Source organism: Ovis aries, chromosome 3 (assembly GCF_016772045.2).
Source record: "Ovis aries strain OAR_USU_Benz2616 breed Rambouillet chromosome 3, ARS-UI_Ramb_v3.0, whole genome shotgun sequence".
Classification (NCBI taxonomy): domain Eukaryota; kingdom Metazoa; phylum Chordata; class Mammalia; order Artiodactyla; family Bovidae; genus Ovis; species Ovis aries.
In genome coordinates this window covers 3,910,991-3,927,723 of record NC_056056.1, presented here as the reverse complement: position 1 = coordinate 3,927,723, position 16,733 = coordinate 3,910,991, and positions in this window count along the sequence as shown.

Genomic DNA, 16,733 nt, shown 5'->3' with positions numbered 1-16,733 from the left:
GGAGGATGAGGACCCAGGAAGCAGAAGGCAGAAGGAGAAGGGATGAGAGGCTGAGCCCGGGATGCCCGCCCCTGCTCACACTCTGCAGGGCTAGCCGCTGCAGAGGCGGGGGTGCTGGTCCCAGGCTCAGAGCCATGCAGGGCAGGCCCCCGACCTTGGCCATGGTGGTCAGAAGGAGGGCAGACCCCAAGGTCTGCAGGGTTTTCCTGGGTGGGTGGGAATGGGATGGCATTTTAGTGGGTTTTTATAATTCCCTTTTCTAGACATTTCCTGCCTTTTCCATGACATCTATGGTAACAATGTGGGGGAGCTGGGATGCCTGGGGGGAGAAAGCTGATTTGTTTGCGTTTAGAAGGAGAGAGTGCAAGGGCCCCAGAAGCCCCCGGCTGGGCCCTCAAGCCCAGGAGCACCGCGCATCTGTCCAGCCCCAGGTGCAAATGGAGGCCAGGCCTGCCGGTGTTCACCGCACAGACAGCCGGGTCCCCTAGAGCCCTGGAGGACCCCTGGGCCCAGGGCCTTCCCGAGGCCCTAAGGCAGCCCAGTGGGGTGGAAAGCACTCATTCATCGACTCTTATTTACAGAGCAGCTGCCGTGAGCTGGGCTCACTTCTGGGCAGTGAGGATGGGCAGTGGGAGAAGCCAGAGTGTCCACGCTTATGGCACCGAGGGGGTATCCTAAGAGGAGAAACAGAGAAAGCCCGAAGAAATACAGAAAGGGGAGGCAGGACATTGGCATGGGGAGCCTCCCACGTGAGAGGTGGGGAGGAGACAGCCCAGACGGGGCGGTGTGGGGTCGGAGTCAGAGGCTGGGATGTCACTCTGACCCCCTCCTGGCAGGACGGACTTACAGGTGCTTCCTTCTGGACCTCAGTTTCTCTCATCCGGACCATGACCCCTGTGGTCTTGAGAAATCTCCATTCAGCCCACAACCTCCAGTCCCAAGACTTCCTTTCATCGACTCTTTTTTGGGCAGTGTCTTGCATTTTAGCTAATTAATGTTGAGATAGAGGTGACAGGTCACATTCTCTCAGTTTTACGTGTAGTGGGTGATTATTCGATGCTTGTATGTGTTGTGAAACGATCACCACGATAAGTGACTATCCATCAGCACACAGTTCAAAACCTTCTTCTGGTGTGAACTGCTTTTTACGTAGTTTTAGTCCTCCCTTGCTGGGCAGGCTTCCCTCTAGTTGCGGAGGGCGGGCTTCTCACTGCGGCGGCTCGAGGGCTTAGGGCTTGAGGGCGTCCGTGGCTGCAGTTCGCGGACTCTAGAGCGCAGGCTCAGTAGCTGTGGCGCACGGGCTAAGCTGCCCCGTGGCATGTGGGATCTTCCCTGACTGGCGATCTCACCCGTGCCTGCTGCATTGGTAGGTGGATTCTTTACCACTGAGCCACCAGGAGGGCCTGATGAGAACTTCAAAGATCCACCCTTCTCTCTCTTTTTCACTGAGGTACAGCTGATTGGCCATGCTGTGTTAGTTTCAGGTATACAGCAAAGTGATTCAATACATATATGTGTATATATATATATATTTTTTCAGATTCTTTTCTATTATAGATTAGTACAAGATACTGAACATAGCTCCCTGTGCTACGCAGTAGGTCCTTCTTGTCTATTTTATGTAAGTAGTGTGTATCTGTTAATCCCAGACTGCCACTCTATCCTCCCCCACCACCCCCTCGTGGACTCTTGAAGGCAGGGTTCAGGTGACAACTGTTGGGGAGAGACCCCAGAGTTTGCACGTTCACGGGCCTTCAGTGCACGGGGGCAGGCAGGTGTCCAGATATGGAGCAGGGTTTGAAAGCAGGGAAGACAGAAAGGGGTGCCCGACACATTTTTGCAGCTTGTCTGCAATACCTGGCAATACCCTGTCTCAGAACCTCTGCCCTCTCCCCACACTGAGTGTGGGAGTCACTCAGTCGTGTCCAACTCTTTGTGACCCCAGGGACTGTTGCCCACCAGGCTCCTCTGTCCCTGGGATTCTCCAGGCAAGAATACTGGAGTGGATAGCCATTCCGTTCTCCAGGGGATCTTCCCAACTCGGGGTTTGAACCCAGGTCACCTGCACTGCAGGCGATTTCTTGACCGATTGAGCCACCTTATGCAGAAGTAAATGGAGCTGTGGTCATTATCTTTGCCAATGTCTCTGAGCTTGGAGTGCAGGCACGGGGCTGGACCCTGGGCCCCAGGCCCTCCGGGCCACCGTGGGCTGCACTGACCAGGGCCACACTCATGGGAAGTCCCCGCTGACAGCTGGAACCACAGATGCCAGGCTGAAGCTCAGAGCTATTTCTGCAAAGGGTGACTTGGGACTTCCTCCCGGATCTCTTAAAAATAAAGGGGTTATCGTGGTCTTCAGGTCCTTCCTCCATGCGAGGAACCCTGACATGATTTCTGGGGGAGGCCTGGGCCCCCCTAGCCCCCTCAGCCAAGCGAGGACTTATCTCTGGGCTCAGTTGGGCAGCAGGAAGGGAAAGAAGCGACCACCACGGCCGCGCTTCCTGCCCCAGAAGCCCCTTTTGGGAGCAGCAGGGGATGTGGCCACTGACTCAGGGGCGTCAATCAGCCTTCTTCCCCGGGGCTGCGGTTGCCCACCGGCCTCTGGGGTGGGGGGATCGGGATCAGAAATCAGGGGGGCAGAGAGAGTTTGGGGGAAGCCTCTGGCATGTCCAGCCCAGCCTCTGCCCTGGGCCTTGGGCACGACCCAGTCTATGTGACCCACGCCTGGTCCTGCAAAGCTGGTGGAACGTCGTCTCCACTACACCCCCAGCCCCTGCAGAGGCTGGGGGACCCACTCCTGGAGGTCAGGCCACCCTGTAGGGAGAGTGAGAAGGCAGAGGCTCTGGGAAGGCAGGCATGGCTTAGGGCGGTCCTCCTCACCCCGCCAGGGGTCCACTTTGCAGCAGAGAGGAGCCCAGGGCCCAGCCCAACCCCTGTGGGGACTCTTTCCCATTTTGCAGTCCCCAGAGTTTTAGTCCCAATGGAAGGCAACTCCTCTCAGGGTTTTCCAAGAAAGAACCTTAAGGCTCCGTTCAACAATCTGGGCCCTGAGGGGGCAAGATCCAGAAGAGGGGCCACTTAGCGGACTCTGGGAGGCTGAGAGGCCACCAAACCCACGCTGGTGCAGAGAAGTCTTCCCACAGGAAATGGCCATCCGAGATGAATTTGATCTGTCCGAAGTGGAGAGGGTGGCTCCAAGCCTAGGAGCAGTCTGTGCAAAGGCCCTGGGGAGACCTAAGGCTCCCACCTGTCCCAGCCCCATCCCCAATCTGCTGGGACCCAGCCAGGGCCCCGTTTGGGCCACAGTAGCCAAAGTGTAGGACAAGGATGAGCTCGAGGGCTCACAGGAGCCATCCTGGGAGCTGGGCACCCAGTCATGTTCACCCCAGCTTGCCGTTGCCGGCTATCGCGGGCCCAGCCGGCCAGTCCCACCTGCAGCCAGCCCTCCTCTGGGAGGAAGGTTCAGGCCACCTAACCTGAACGAGCATCCCCAGGGCAGCTCTGCAGAAGCCAACAATCTTAGCTGGAAACCGTCGCAGGTCGGGGTTTCCTCCCTGCCCAGCTCCCCAGCGCCCCTCAGCCCAGCCTCAGACTTATCACTGCCCTCCAGCTGCCTGGGCCCGGGCCCCCTCCAACCACCTCCCCCGGATGATTCAGCAAATCTTCCCTCCCTGGGGGGAAAAACAAGGGTGTAAAAAAAAATCACAATGTCAGATTACAAAGCCCCAACTGTAGGGCAGGCCCCTGGCAGGGAGATAAGGGTCCCACTCCGCCCTCAAAGCCCCTCTGGCAGATAAACCTTCTAAAGCAGTGGAGGAGGCTGCCTGCCGCAGGTGTGGGGTGCGGCGGCCTGGCCCGGGGGAAGTCACCGGGCAGTTCATGCCCTCGGGTGGCGAGCCGGGCGAAGAGGAAGCGCCTGGCCACAGAAGCAGAGGAGCTGGTGTTGCCAGCACCGTCCCCCGCCCCTGCCAGAGGGGCAGAAAGAGCAGGGCGGAGGCCTGTGCAGAAAGTGCACCGGGGGCATGCCCATAGATGCCCTCCGCTGCGAGCACCCCTCTGCAGCTCTGCCTGCAACTCTCTTGGTGAAGGGCCGCTGAGTGGGGAAGTGAGGATGCCCATCCTCTGGAGGCCCTAGGGTGCAGGGAGCAGCGGGGCCACTGGAGGGCTGGGTACCTCCTCTGGGCAGAGCTAGGGCAGCCTGGGAGGCCTCGCCAGGGGGCGCCCAGGCTTGCACGTCAGAGTCAGGCCAGCCTGGAGCCCCACCACCTCTGACTCCCCGGGTCTGACTCCATCTCTGGAATGTGGGAGAGGCAGGGGCTGCTGAGGCCACAGGCTTCCTGATCTGGCGGGGGGCTGGTCAACTGATGATGGGTTTAAGTTAGGGCTGCGGCGGGGCTCTGCCATCCTAGACAAGTCATTTCTCCGCTCTGGGCCCTTTGGTAAAATGAGAGTGATCCCCAAACCCATGGCAGGGCTGTCCTGGGGCATGAAGGTGCACCCGCCAGGCATGAGCCACTCCAGTCTCCGAGGCTGGGGGAGTCAGCGTCTGGTTGGAAAAGGGGTGGTTTGGGGACAGACACCGACCAGGTCCTCGGCACACAAAGTCAGGGGTCTGACTATCTGGCTGCCTCTCCTTCTCCACCTGGGGCAGCTTTCTGAGCTCATTTCTCTGAAAGAGAGAGGCTGGCCAGACAGAAAAAGGTACAAGAGGAGGCTCCAGGGACAAGCTTGGGTGCAAAGGCCTTCTGCCTATTTTAATCCTCCAAGCTGACCTGGAGCTGGTCAAGCCTCTGCCGTGACTTCAAGGAAGTCCTTGCCTTCCTCCAGGGCCTCCGTTTCCCAGGCTGCAAAAGTGAGAGCGCGGGTCAAGACGGGGATCGACCACCCCTACGTGCTGCACGTTGCGAAACACCAACAGCTCGCGGGGGGTGTGTTTGGCCCAAGGTAACGAACCAGAAGCAAGAAATGCCAGCAGGGTCACGGCAGCCAAAAGGGGAAGCCACCCAAGTGTCCGCCGAGAGATGGGGAGAAATAGAATGTGGTCCGTCCACACTGTGGAGTACTTGTCAAGCCTGAAAACGGAAGGAGAGTCCGACCCCTGCAGCAGCAGAGATGACCCCTGAGGACCCTGTAAAGTAAGCCAGACACATTGGCACCATGCACTCTCACTTCTAGAGAGACCTGGCCTGGTCACAGAGAGATCAGAGGGCAGTGGGGGCCAGGGCCGGGCGAGGAGGGAAGGAGAGGCCAGGTTTGATGGAGACGGAGGTGCCGTTTTACAAGATGAGAAGACCTCTAGGAGCGGATGGTGGCCCAATAATGTGAACGGAATTGACACCCCTGAACCGTGCACACAAACGTGATGAACATGGCGAATGTGCTGGATAGTTTTAAAAACTATTTCTTGATTGATTGGCTGTGTCGGGTCTCAGTCGCTGCACGCGGGACCTCCGTTGGGGCATGAGGCCTCTCGAGTTGCAGTGAGCTGGCTTAGCTGTGAGGTGCAGATTTAGTTGCTCTGTGGCAAGTGGGATCTTAGGTCCTCAACCAGGGATCAAACACCATGTCCCTTGCATTACAAGGCCAATTCCTAACCACTGGATCACCAGGGAAGTGCCTGAGTCATGTATATTTTAGCACCATTAAAAAAAGAGAGAGAAGACGAGAAGAGAAGAAAGCCATTGGGTAGAGTGTGGCCTTGGTGTTTGCCAAACAAAGGCTTCGGAACCCGAGCCCAGCAGCAAACCGCTCATGGTCTGCGTGGAGAGACAGGCCAGCAGTGTCCACCACTGAGGCCAAGCAGGCTAGGCCCTTGCTGGAGCAGGCAGGAAGGGACCCAGGGCTGAGGGGAGAGGCCGCTTCCCTTTAGGACCAAGCGGCTGAGCACATCCCAGGCAGCTTCACCAGAATCCCAGCGTCTTCTCCTCTTCCTCCCAGAGCAGCTCTGCTGGCCTCTGGGCCTCCCACAAAACTGTTCCCTCTGCCTGGAAGGCGGGCCCTCAATTCCTCTCCCTCAATTCTTTCTCTAGTTAGTTTCAACCCACAGGCACCCTCCCAGGAGACCTGGCCCCAAGAGATGCCCTCCTCGGACACGGATCATAACTGTCATCAAATAGCCATTTGTGCAAGTATCTGAATGCCCAGTGAAGGTCTCCATGCCTCCCCTGCACCCAGCAAATAAAGATGATGGCTGGGTGTGTGGGTGGGTGGGCAGACCAGCTCATGGGGCTGGCCCTTCCCATCCCAAGGGGCTGGTGCTCGGTGAGGGCCCAGGCTGGAGTTGTCGGGGGCGGTGAGGGGTGGACGGCTGTGATTTGGAGTTTGGAACCCCTGGTCAGTCCTGCCTGAGCTGCGAGATTGTGCAGTCGTATGAGATCTGCTTCTAGACATCAGCGGATGGCTGCGAGACCCCAGCCCAGAGCTGCAACAGGAAGACAGCACCACTGTCCACCCGGAGGACCAGCCCTCAGCCCAAGACCTGCCCCCACACAGAGCACTTCCCCAGTAAATAGTAGCTGTTGGGCATCCCTCTTTAACAACCTCAGAAGCTAAGGCAAGTACCTTTCGCCGTGCTCAGTCGCTCAGTGTGTCTGACTCTCTGTGACCCCATGGACTGTAGCCCGCCAGGCTCCTCTGTCCATGGGATTCTCCAGGCAAGAGTCCTGGAGTGGGTTGCCATTTCCTTCTCCTGGGGAATCTTCCCGACCCAGGGACTGAATCTGCGTCTCCTGCATTGGCAGGTGGGTTCTTTACCACTGAGCCACCTGGGAAGCCCTAAACGGAGGCATCCACTTGTGCGAAGCGTGGCTGAATTTTAAGTGTGCCTGCCTGGAGAATCCCCCGGACAGAGGAGCCTCGCAGGCTATACAGTCCATGGGGTCGCAGAGAGTCAGACAGGACTCAGAGGCTTTCACTCCACAGCCCAAAGGCTTTTTAATGGGCAGGTCAGCCCTGCCCTCAAGGCCTTGGATTCAGTTCCAGTTCCAAGGCCCGCTCTCCTGCCCAGAACCCCCACACCCCGAGTCCTGGGCACGGAGGAGGCATCCCTGCGCTGGAAGGCGGAGCCCCAGCGTCCAGAGCCGCAGCCCCCTTCCTTCCCCGTCCCCTCCTCCTCCCCACTCCCCCCTCCTTCCTCCGCATCTCCCATCTCCCTCCCCCGCTCCTAGCCCCAAGTGGGGTCTGGGGCCCTGGCAAGGGCTGAGGCCCAAACCGCTGAATTATGCGGTGGTTCGGGTCTTTCATCCTCTGCCAGCGGGCTCCCGGGCAGGGTCCCTGCCCAGTAGGGGGGGACTGCGCCCCCTGGTGACCGCGCCCGCGGAGGGTGGGGGGCGTGCAGGACGGAGGTAGGGGGCGCGCAAGGGCGGGCCGGGGTCGCAAGGGACTCACGCCCCTCGCGGGTCGGCGTTAGCTCCCTGACCATTTCATCCGCCGCGGCCAGTTAGGCATCGGTCTGCCTGTCTGCGAGGGGCGAGAGGCGCTGGAAAACGGTCCAGAGACCCCTCCACCAACTAGCAGTCAATGGGGTTGGGGGTTCGGGGTTCGGGATCAACAGGTGTGCCACTTACGGAGGCCTCTCCAAAGTGGGGAGCGGACCCCGAAGAGCAGGGGTCACCCTGAGAAGACGGGAGGGCGGGGGCAAAGGCAAAGAGGCCCTGGGGTAGGGGCCTGGAGCCTCAGGGATAAGAATTGAGGGGGAGTGGTCGGGAGCAAGATGAGTGTGATTGGGACAGTCTGGGGAGCAGGACCCCCGGAATCTCTGTTAAAGGGTTTGGCGTCCCCGCCTCCCATAACCCCAGCAATGAGCAGCCAAGGCACCTTGATGGAGAAGCGCCCCCTGGCTTCAGCGGGGAGGATGGCAGGCACCAAGCCCTGCGAAGGTGTTGAAACCGGGGATACCCAGAGGTGAGGGTGCCCACTGGAATCCGGCTTGAGGATGGCCTGAGGCCCCCAGCCCCCCACTCCGAGGCCCCTGAGACCGCAACACAGTCACAGGGGCAGAGGTCATACAGGGTTGTGGCCTCAGTAGGGGAACCTTTAGTGACGTCTAAGGAAATCACAGAGTTCCATGCCCTTTGACCCAACAGTATCTTACAGACATCTGCCCATGTTTTAATTGACATACAACAGTGATTCATTGCGACCTTGTATTTGCAAAAGGTTGGAAACAACCGAAGTATCCTTCAAAGAGGGCTGGTTAAATGAATCACGGTCCCACCATACGGTGGAGCACTGGGCGTCTGTTCAAAGAATGCGGAAGTGCCATGTGAATTGACAGGGACAATTTCCCAAGATATACTGTCCCATGAAAAACGCGGATATGGGAGGGAGTGTGTAGTAAACCCATGTGTCATCAATTCATTGAGAGTTGACGACGTTTTGCCCCTGCCACAGGCGGGATCTCAGTTCCCTGACCAGGGATCGAACCTGTGCCCCCTGTAGAGGAAGTAAGGAGTCCTAACCACCAGACCACCAGGGAAGTCCATAGAGTTCACTTTAAAAGATCAAGGATTCATATTACAGCCTCTAGGGAGCCAGCAGAAGCATGTTCAGCTGTCTATTAAAGGGAGAACAGATGAACAAAACCCCTTTGTGGGTTAGTGGTTCACTTTTTAAGGGGAGGGGGTGAAAAATATACAATTTTACTTTTGACTATGTAGGTTAACTCCAGAGAGATAAATAAGAAACTGATAATATTGGTCACCTCCAGAGAAAAGATGAGTCCCGTATCTGGGGAAAGGAGTGGGAAGGAGGTCTTTTTTTACCAGAAGGCTTTGGTGTCGTTGAGATTTTGAACCACCTGTATTTAGCTACGCATCCTCCTGAGAGAAAAATGTAAGTGGACGTGGGACACTTGTTAGGAGGCTGTCGTGGTGATCAAGTTGAGAGGTGAAGTGAGCTGGGCTGATGGATGGACTGCATTTGTTTAACCATTCCTCTGGCCCGGGACACTTGGGTTGCTTCTGCCATTTGGCTATTGTGAGTGATGCTGCTATGAACCGGGGTCTACACATAGGTCTTTGAGACCCAGGAGTGGAATTGCTGGACCGTGTGGGCATTCTGTTTTTAATTTTGAGGAACTGCCGTATTGTTTTCCACAGGGCACCTCGTTTATTTTATTTATTCCTGTTTGGCTGCGCTGGGACTTCACTGCCGCCCTCGCACGCGGGCTTTTCTCTAGTTGCGGTGCCTGGCTTCTCATTGTAGGCCTTCCCCTGTTGCAGGGCAGGGTCTCCAGGCACACAGCCTTCAGTAGTCGTGGCTCCTGGGCTCTGGAGCACAGGCTTGGTAGCTGTGGCTCAGGGGCGTAGCGGCTCCGTGGTATGGGGGATTGTCGAGGCCGAGGGGTACAATCCGTGTCCCCTGCAGAGGCCGGCGGATTCTCCACCACTGAGCCACCAGGCAAAGCCACTCAGGGCTGCTCTATTTTACCTTCCTCTACTGGGTGGACAAGTTTTCCACAGACCGGCTTCCGGTTCTGACCGCTGTTTCGCCTCTGGCCCTGGACCTCCACATCACACCACCAGCAAACTGTCACAGAAGGTGGTAAGAGTGCATCTCTGGAAACCGTTCCTACCTAGGGTGGCCATCAATAACTCAGCGATCACAGAAGGGACCACATTCTCAAAAACCTAAAAACAGAAATACCACATGACCCAGCAATTCCACTCCTGGGTACATATCCGAAAAAATCAAAAACACTAATTTGAAAAGATACATACGCCCCAATGTTCGCAGAATCATTATAATTGCCAGGATAATGGAAGCAACCTAAGTGTCCATCAACAGATGCACCGACAAAGAAAATGTGATTTACATATTTACACACACACACACACACACACACACACACAATGGAATACTAAGCCATAACAAGAATGAAATTTGCCATTTGCGGCAACATGGATGGACTTGGAGGGCACTATGCTAAGCGAAATCAATCAGAAAAAGACAAATACTGTATGATATCACTTACACGTGGAATCAAAAAAAGACAAGAAACTGGTGACTATAACAAACAAAGAAGCACTCAGACTGAGAGCGAACGAGTGGCCGCCGGTGCGGAGAGGGAAGGGGAGGGCCAGCCTTGCGGGAGCAGATCAAGCGTACAAACTACTATGAACCAAATAAGCCACAAGGATATACTGTGCAGCACAAGGAATATAGCCAATATTATATAATAGCTATAACTGAAGGATGACCTTTAAAAGTTGTGAATCACTATCGTACACGTAAAACTTACATATTTTATACCAGCTATGCTTCAATAACCCTGGAGGAGGAAATGGCAACCCACTCCAGCATTCTCACCTGGAGAATCCCATAGACAAAGGAGCCCGGCAGACTACAGTCCATGCGGTCCCAAAGAGCCAGACATAACTGAGCACACACGTGTATTTCAATAAAATAAAATATATAGATAGAGCATAAAAAAAAAACATAAGTGCGAGAGAGTCAGACACACAGAGAGGCGAATTCTTTGAAGACACAGACACAGAGGGAAGATGGCCCGATGACCTTGGAGGCAGAGACTGGAGTGATGTAGCTACATACAACCAAGGAATGCCAAAGACGGCTGGCCACACCGGAGGCCAAGGAAAAGTCATGGAACAGATTACTCCACCTCTGGAGCCTTCAGAGAGAGCGCAGCCCTACCAATACCTTGATCTTGGACTTTTAGCCCCAGACCCATAGGAGAACAATTTTCTAGTATTTTAAGCCAAAACAGAATAAAATAAAAGTGACTGCAAACCAAGTACATATATTCCACTCAGTCCACATGGAATATACTCCCAATGTGCCTTCTCCTTAATCAAGCTTCTCCTAATACCAGTGACCACTTCAGTGCCTCACAACACAAAGGAAATTGTGACCTGGAGGCAGGTTAGATGGAGAGAGACAGCAGCCTTAGCCAACTGCCGTTAAAATACCTTACCTTTTCCATTCTTTAAAGACACCTGCCCAAGTGAATACAACGACAAAGCACCTCCCAAGAGCTTTGAAGAAAAGCACCTGCAATGAAGGGGGCCTGACGCGTAAATTCTATTAGCTCCATCGAAATTTGCCTCTGCCTGGCACATTTTTGAAAATATTTAACTTGGCCATACAAACTCTGTTTGTAATCAGTATTTGATGTTCAGCCCTGGAGGTGGATGCTTTTGAATTGTGGTGTTGGAGAAGACTCTTGGGAGTCCCTGGGACTGCAAGATCAAGCCAGTCCATCCTAAAGGAAATCGATCCTGAATATTCATTGGAAGGACTGATGTTGAAGCTGAAGCTCCAATACTTTGGCCACCTGATGCAAAGAGCTGACTCACTGGAAAAGACCCCGATGCAGGGAAAGATTGAGGGTGGGAGGAGAAGGGGACCCAACAGAGTATGAGATGGCTGGATGGCGTCAGTGACTCGATGGACATGAGTTTGAGTAAGCTCTGGGAGATGGTGATGGACAGGGAGGCCTGGCTGCAATCCATGGGGTGGCAAAGAGTCGGACACGACTGATAGACTGAACAACAACCTGTAGGTACTTAGTTTCACTTTGCTTTGGAATCAGTTGACTAGGCAGACGAACGTCCTCTGGAACAGGGTGTCCCACTTGGAAGTAAAAAGAAAACCCCTCCCCACGTCTTCATCATTGACCCCGCATGAGTGGCACCGTGTTGGAGGATTCCGGGACCTGTGGCCACGCCTCCCGGGGGGTCAGACCTGATGGGGAGGGTCTGACGTCGCCCCCGCCCCGCCTCCCGCCCAGAGCAGGCCTCTTATTAGGCTCTGCCCCCGGTTCCCCCAATCAGGTGGCCTTCCTTTGCGGCGACTTCTCCCTTTCTTCTAGGGTGTCATGGACGTTGAGGACCACCAGGTGGCGGTGGCTGCTCACGGGGCGCTCTGTCGCCACCTCGTGGCCGAAAGTGAGCATTACGCCTTCTCCCCTGTCCTGAGGGTGCAGTGAGAATCCATTTCCAGTTGGCATGGGTTAACCACTACTTCTGTCCTCTGTGGGCTGACCCAGGGGCCCAGGAAGGAATGTTCAGATTCTGGGGCCTAAACGAAACATTTTTCAAAGCCCTCCTTGCTCTCGGTTGATTGCGTTCTTATTGTTGTTGTTGAGCAACTCATTTGTATCCGACTCTTTGGGACCCCATGGATTGCAGCCCTCCAGGCTTCCCTGTCCATCACCAACTCCTGGAGTTGACTCAAATTTATGTCCATTGAGTCAGTGATGCTATCTAACCATCTCGTTCTTTCTCTTCTCCTCCTGCCTTCAACCTTTCCCAGCATCAGGGTCTTTTCTAATGAGTCAGCTCTTTGCATCAGGTGGCCAAAGTATTGGAGCTTCAGCTTCAACATCAGTCCTTCCAATGAATATTCAGGATTGATCTCCTTTAGGATGGACTGGTTGGATCTCCTTGCAGTCCAAGGGACTCTCAAGAGTCTTCTCCAACACCACAGTTTAAAAGCATCGATTCTTCGGCGCTCAGCTTTCTTTATGGTCCAGCTCTGACATCCGTACCCGACGACTGAAAGTGTCACTGTGACCTGCCCCCAATGCTATGAGGCTTCACTGAAAGCCCCAGCTGTTTCTTTAACAGGATTCCCGAACCTTCCTGGCCTCTCTCTCATCTCCCAGCCCTGCCTCCCTACCCCTCCTCTGCCTCTGACCTCTCCACCTTGGATCCCAGGTAGGACCACAGCCTTGCCCTTAGGAAGCTGCTGCTTTGGGGGAGGAGCAATAAAAACAAGGGCTGCCCTGGTAACTCTGTGGTAAAGAATCCGCTTGCCAATTCAAGAGACGTGAGTTTGACCCTTGATCTGGGAAGATCCCACAGGGCCATGAGCCACAACTACTGAGCCCGGCAGCTGCAACAGAAGACGCCACCGCAGTGAGAGGCCCACACACCACAACCAGGGAGCAGCCTCCACTGACGGCATCTGCGGAAAAGCCCGCTCTGCAGGGAAGATGCAGCGCAGCCAAGAACAGATGAATACAATTACGTGAGAAAAGAAAAGGAAGGAAGCAGCACCACAGGCTCTGCGACAGGAATAGGCTCCGAGCACGACCCCGAACTCTCCAGGCAAGGGGATTTCTGAGCTGAGCCCGAAGGATGCTGAGGGGTCAGCCAGGCAGCAGACAGAGGACGGGTTTGGGGGTCACTGGAGACAGGGCGAGGTTTCATTCTAGAGCCATCACCTTCGCTTCCGTGAAAGAACAGGTGAGCGGAGACAAAGCGAGGGGTCACTGGATGGGGACTAGGGGGTGGAGGGCCTCAGGAGGCTCCCTAAGGCGGCAGGTAGTCTATGTCTGTATGCTTTGTTTTTGGCTGTGCTGGGGTCTTTGTCGCTGCAGGCGCTTTTCTCTAGCTGCCATGTGTGGGCTCCTCTTGTTGTGGTCATGGGTTCTTGGCGCACGGGCGTCAGTAGTCACGGCACACGGGCTCAGCAGTTGCGGCTCGAAGGCTCTGGAATGAGGGCTCAGGAGCTATGGCCCACGGGCTTCGCTGCTCAGCGGCCTGTGGGATCTTCCCGGATGCGGGATCAAACCTGCGTCCCCTGCGTCAGCAGGGAGATTCTTCACCACTGAGGCCCCGGGGAAGCCCTGGCTGATGGTTTAGAATCAGCTTTGCAGGGTCACAAACTCAATTCCTTCAATATCCAGAGATAAGTGTGCCATATTTAGCAAATAAAAATATACATACTTAACTGGAGTTTCAGATCAATTATGAAAAAATGGTTATGTAAGTATATATAGCCATAAGTATATATAAGCATACTTATAACCATAAGTATGTCCCCAATATTATGTGAAATTCTAATTTACCTGTGTATCCAATATTTTATCTGTCAACTCGACTGTCAATGACAGACTTCAGGACTGATTCATGTGTATCAAACTCACAGGGGACTGATAGAAACACTCCTGTTTGTTAATTTATAATGGTGGAAAGGGCTAAAAATATATCTCTTATTCAGACTCTTCTTTCTGGCAAATTAAACCAACCAATGCTCACTGCTTGGTGAACATGGAATGAAGACAAAGGACATGAGAAGTCTGAAAGGACATTTCAGCTCAAGGTGAAACCGTAAGGTGTCGTTTCCAGGGTTCCCAAGAGCTGTGGCACCAGAGGCCTTTATGTTTCAGCCCAGAAAGGAATTCAGCGAGAGGCCGAGTGCTAGATAAGGATTTATTAGGACACTTGTAAGGTTCACAAGTGGCAGGCAAGTACTGCGCCGTCTCTGATACTCAGTGCGTTACACTTTTATAATCAGAGGAAGAGAGGGAGGAGGAGGAGACCGTTTTTGTCTTTCTTGAGTAGACGCCATGTCTCTATCATCAGTTCCTCCCCCAGGCAGGGCAGGGATGTTTACTTGTCCTTCCTAATACGGTCAGGCCAGGACTGTCATCAGTTCAGTTCAGTTGCTCAGTCGTGTCCAGCTTTTTGCAACCCCACTGACTGCAGCATGCCAGGCCTCCCTGTCCATCCCCAACTCCCGGAGTTTACTCAAACTCATGTCCATTGAGTCGGTGATGCCATCCAACCATCTCATCCTCTGTCGCCCACTTCTGCTCCTGCCTTCAATCTTTCCCAGCATCAGGGTCTTTTCAAACGAATCAGTTCTTCACATCAGGTGGCCAAAGTACTGGAGTTTCAACTTCAACATCAGTCCTCCAATGAACACCCAGGACCGATCTCCTTTAGGATGGACTGGTTGGACCTCCTTGCAGTCCAAGGGACTCTCAAGAGTCTTCTCTAACACCGCAGTTCAAAAGCATCTGTTCTTTGGTGCTCAGCTTAATTTATAGTCCAACTCTCACATCCATCCATGACTACTGGAAAAACCATAGTCTTGATGGATTTTTGTTGGCAAAGTAATGTCTCTGTTTTTTAATACACTGTCTAGGTTGGTCATAGCTTTTCTTCCAAGGAACAAGGGTCTTTTAATTTCATGGCTGCAGTCACCAGCTACAGTGATTTTGGAGCCCCCCAAATAGTCTGACACTATTTCCACTGTTCCCCCATCTATTTCCCATGAAGTGATGGGACCAGATGCCATGATCTTAGTTTCCTGAATGTTGAGCTTTAAGCCAATTTTTTCACACTCCTCTTTCACTTTCATCAAGAGGCTCTTTAGTTCCTCTTCACATTCTGCCATAAGGGTGGTGTCATTTGCATATCTGAGGTTATTGATATTTCTCCCAGCAATCTTGATTCCAGCCTGTGCTTCCTCCAGCCCAATGTTTCCCGTGATGTACTCTGCATAGAAGTTAAATAAGCAGGGTGACAATATACAGCCTTGGCGTACTCCTTTTCCTATTTGGAACCAGTCTGTTGTTCCATGTCCAGTTCTAACTGTTGCTTCCTGACCCGCATACTGGTTTCTTAAGAGGCAGGTCAGGAGGTCTGGTATTCCCATCTCTTTAAGAATTTTCCACAGTTTGTGGTGATCCATACAGTCAAAGGCTTTGGCATAGTCTTCTGGCATAGAACTATTTGGCATATGACTGTCATAGCACCTTGGAAAAATAGTTTCAGGTCTCAGTACAATGAGGGTCTTTCATTTTGAAGAGTCACCTTCCCATAAATGATTGTTTTTTGTGTGCACAGAGCCTGATTTGGGGTCATTAACTTGATGATCCCCCTGGGCATGTTGTAGGCCTTATTTTCAACATTTTTTTAAATTGTCTTGGGGGCACAGTGCAAAGAACATGTCTTATGGGTCAAAGAACATGTTTTGAGGGGTTACTAACTCACTGAGCTCACTGGGGAGGATGTAGTCCTCATGCCACCGTTGTTTTTGTTTGTTTGGGGACATGTCTTCTGCTTCTGTTGCATGGTTCTGTTGCTAAGCAAGTTAGCTTGATTTTGTCGTTAAGCAGGCCAATCTGACTTTGATGCTAAGTGACTCGTTTTGCTTCATGAGTGAAGCAAGCCCATACTGTTTCAGAATTTTCCCATTACTTCCCTGAGTGATCATTACTCTTACTGTGGTCTCCCAAATCCTCCCAAAGTTCCCTGTCTATCTACAGTTCCCTAATGGGGAATTCTGTCCCTATCAAAGGCATGGGAAAGTCTGGAGTATTATCCTGGCCTCACAGCATCGAACCTTCTTTGGTGACAGAATATGCAAGTTCTCACAGAACAAGGTAGGTCAGGGACTGCAAGTCCTCACGTCCACCCTCCTCTGGCTCATCTGCCACGTTCTTTTGGTTGATTCCTGTGCTCTCAGAGAAAGTCTCGGTGCTCCCAGCCAATGACATATGTCTCTCTCTTGGATTACACATTTCTTTTAAAAACATATTTTCGTGGTATTTACTTGGCCTTCTTAAATCCATCTAGAGTAAAAAGGTAGTCTTTTGACTGAGAAGTCACTTCAGAAACTTGGGGTATCCATATCCAAGGGGCCCCATGCTCTGATTTTTATCTCCTTTAACATCCTCAAATCCAGTCCCTTCTTTCCAAACTCACTGCCACTTTCTTGGTCCCAAGAAGTATCCCTTGCCTGGATTATACAGCCTCTCTGTTGGTTTGGGCTTCCCTGATAGCTCAGTTGGTAAAGAATCCGCTTGCAATGCAGGAGATCCCAGTTCCATTCCTGGGTTGAGAAGATCCTCTGGAGAAGGGATAGGGTACCCACTTCAGTATTCTTGGGCTTCCCTTGTGGCTCTGCTGGTAAAGAATCTGCCTGCAATACGGGAGACCTGAGTTTGATCCCTGGGTCAGGAAGATCCTCTGGAGAAG